The sequence below is a fragment of the Euwallacea fornicatus genome, chromosome 23 (genome assembly GCF_040115645.1).
Source record: "Euwallacea fornicatus isolate EFF26 chromosome 23, ASM4011564v1, whole genome shotgun sequence".
In the NCBI taxonomy this organism is placed as follows: domain Eukaryota; kingdom Metazoa; phylum Arthropoda; class Insecta; order Coleoptera; family Curculionidae; genus Euwallacea; species Euwallacea fornicatus.
This window is the reverse complement of record NC_089563.1, coordinates 2,122,889-2,126,229: the sequence shown is the minus strand read 5'-3', so window position 1 is coordinate 2,126,229 and position 3,341 is coordinate 2,122,889. Positions and strand designations below refer to the sequence as shown.

The 3,341-nt window shown below is 34.3% G+C and overlaps 1 long non-coding RNA gene across 1 annotated transcript; it reads right to left on the bottom strand.

Annotated features, from left to right (window-relative positions):
• Nucleotides 1–883: 883 nt before the first annotated feature.
• On the bottom strand, nucleotides 884–3,341 carry LOC136346438 (uncharacterized). Its single transcript, XR_010733297.1, has 2 exons — nucleotides 2,336–3,341; nucleotides 884–2,245 (listed from the first exon to the last, which is right to left on the bottom strand). It is a non-coding gene; the product is annotated as an uncharacterized lncRNA (long non-coding RNA).

Below are 3,341 nucleotides of genomic sequence, written 5' to 3'. Positions count from 1 at the left end.
TAGTTTGAATCGGGATCCTCCTACCAATAATCATACCTTACCAAAGATATCATAACAAATTACTGGAATATGTGGTGAATTTCTGCCCTTGTCCAGTGTATGCCCTATTCTCGACTATGAAAGGAAATTCTTGTTTTGAATAAGTCCAAGATTTTCGAGTTTTTTAAGAAAAACATCCTCTCTATTTCAAAATTGACAAAAATTTTAGTTAAGGACAATTCGTAAGTTTCCGAGTGTTTGATTTTTGTTTCAATCTTAACACGATCTTTTTTCTTATGATACTTATAATGACTTGACTACGGATTTATTCAAAGTTGCTACATCAGTTCTCGATATTCTTATTATGACTTTTTGAAAATTCAGTATTTAAAAAAATTAAAAATGTTTACAATACGAAAATAAGCTCTGAGGAATTTACGCAAGCTTTCTCCATTCACAATTTTAAAATTTAATTTTTTTGATTTATTAAAGCAATCCCGAAAAACCACATAGACTATTATTATTAAATTAATTTCAACATTCTAGGGAAAAATTCCTTACGAAATGAATGACTTGATGTGGGGACTTTAGAGACGTTGCAAGACTTGCTAAAAACGGCTAAAAATTAGGTAATAAAATCGCATAGTTTATCAATTTATTGCAATAAATAATTATTTACAAATAATGTCGAGAAACTTTGCTTTGCTTGCGAAATTTCATTTCAAGATTGAACTCTCCATAAAGCGTCATTGAGGACTTACACAAACCTTTCAAAAAAACTCTTTTAAAAACTCCTTTCTCGTATCAATTTTCACAACTAATTTGACCATTTAAAGTGAAAATTGGTATATTCATTTTGAAAAAAACTCACAGATTAAGCGTTGGTGTGATAAAACAACAAAAATAATCTCAAAAATCCTTTATTAAAAAAAAATTAAAATACAACTCAAACACCTTATTTACTTGTCTGAGTCACACTAAAAACATACTGAAAGAACGTTGGAGTGAGCTTACAAAAACACTAATATCTAGATAATTAAACCTAAAGAAATTAGAGTCTAACGCAAACGAAATCATGTTGTTAAGCTGATATCACAGAAAAAATATACATATGTATTAAACCTAAGACTAATTACACACGAAAACATTCGAGATCTACACATACCTATCACATAGCTTTATGAGCACATTAGAAGCTACATTCAAGGAGAGAGGTGCTAAAAATATAAAATATTCTTAGGATATGGGTGCGTTGTACGTTTAAAGTGTGTACAGAACTTAAAAACTAAGATTAAAGCATGCTCTATGTACAATTTGATTGACACTGTTCGGCCTATTTATGCTTGATTTTCAAAATCAAATTTTACACTAACATCTATAAATCTAATAAAAATATATTATTAAAGCTGGATTAATCACTTACTTTTCACTTTCATGAAAAAAGTTAAAGAGAAAATCAAGAATCTGTTTATTAAAGTCTAGTTAAAGCTTGAAAATAATTGCCGTTGCCTCAAATGAATCAAATGTTGAGGCAAAAGTGGTATGATGGATTTAAAGCTTGAGCAAATTAGAAGGTGTTTGATCAATGTACAAAGAAATTTTGCAAGAAACTTTAAAAGCATTAAAGTGGATCCCACACTATAATATCACAGAATCAGTAGAAAGGTACATAAGTGCACACTTGGGCAATGAAAAATATCACTTTAGTATCACAGAGGTTTGGTTATCACAGTTTTTAAAGCTACAATTGCACTTGCTGCTCAGGCGTGAACTTGTGTCGATTTCTACTTTAAAAACAAAAAATTAAAAATATATTGCACAAAAAATAAAACTCTGAATAAAATTGCACAGCTAAAATTGCGCAGCAAAAATTGCATTAAGAAAATTAAAAAAAAAAAAAAAATTGAGAATTGCACGATGCAGCTCAGCTTAGCAAACAATTCATCGATCACATAAAATGACCTCTAATTAAAACTTGAATAAACAAAACCTACACTAAAACAATTAAAAAAAAGAAACTTACATACCTAATGTTGAGTATAAGAGTAGATAGCTACTATGTACATCTTCACTTCCTGCACAACTCCACCAACTCATTGACCAAATTCTCATTAATTTCGCTGTCTTGAAGGGTAGAATAACGCGGCGATGCTGTCCCCATGGTACCACCCTCCATAGACAGCTCTTCAAAACTCGACCAGTGGCTATTAAGGTTCACTCTAGCACTTCTGGTTATTCTTCTGGATAATCGAGGCCTCACGGGATGCTGAAACAAAGTAGCCTTACCATTAGTAAAAACAAAACGAATTTTAAAACGAAAAAAAAAAAAAAAAAAAAAAAAAAAATTGATAATTACCTCACTTGTGGCTCGATTTCTGCGATAAGGTGATCTGGGCGACTTGCACATCACCTTATCGGGCATCATTTGTTTATGGCACATGACACAACTCAGCTGATGATGACGTAAAAACAGCTGATTGGTGGTGAAGTGTGCGGTGGTACCGTGCGAGTGGTATCGTGTGCGACGAAGTACTACCACTTGGGAGAGCAAGTTGGTAAATGCGACGAAACGGCCAAAGCTAAACCTTTTTATAGAGCTGGCGAGCTTTACCTGAGCTTGGCGCATGCTTTGGTACCACGTTGCCCGGTGGTACTCTTTGTTCGTGGCGAACAGAAACAGCTTTAAAGTTTGAAGTTTCTTAACAGTTTTTTTACATTAATCGCAAAGTGCGCGGTTACAAGAATTTTAAGGCAATCACAATTTGTTGTACGGTACTGCTGGGTATTTGAATGTGAAATAGTTTTTAAGTTTTAACATTTTCTTGGGCGGTAAGTATTTCGAAGGCAAGATCTGGCAACGTGGCCGAAAAAATAGCGCGAGCTCTACACGCGACACACTCGTGAGGTACGATGCGCGAGTCCCTTTCTGTGCTGCTATTGGCTACCGCACTTACCTGTAGACGTGCGCTTGATTTTTTTTTTTGGATGCTCCTGACTGTAACGAACTTTTCTCATTCTATCCCTCTCTCTTTCTTTCTCTTTCTCTTTCTCTCTCTCTGTTCCGTAAAGATACCTATCTACCGAAGAACCCGAATTAACCTTGGTACTAGCAGCAGTAGTGCAATTCAGACAAAAGAGAATAAAATACATTCAAAACCAGAACAATTAGTTACCTACCGCTTGGATTGGTACTGCCAATACCACCACCATCACGCCAAATTTAACTTTATACGAGCATAATCAAACACAAACAAAGCAACTTCCTTCTACAACAATCTCTAACCATGGTACTAATTGCTTGATTAAACGGCTACAGAACTGTTTACTTCCGGTGTCACAACAAGGGGAAGCGTATTGCAGGG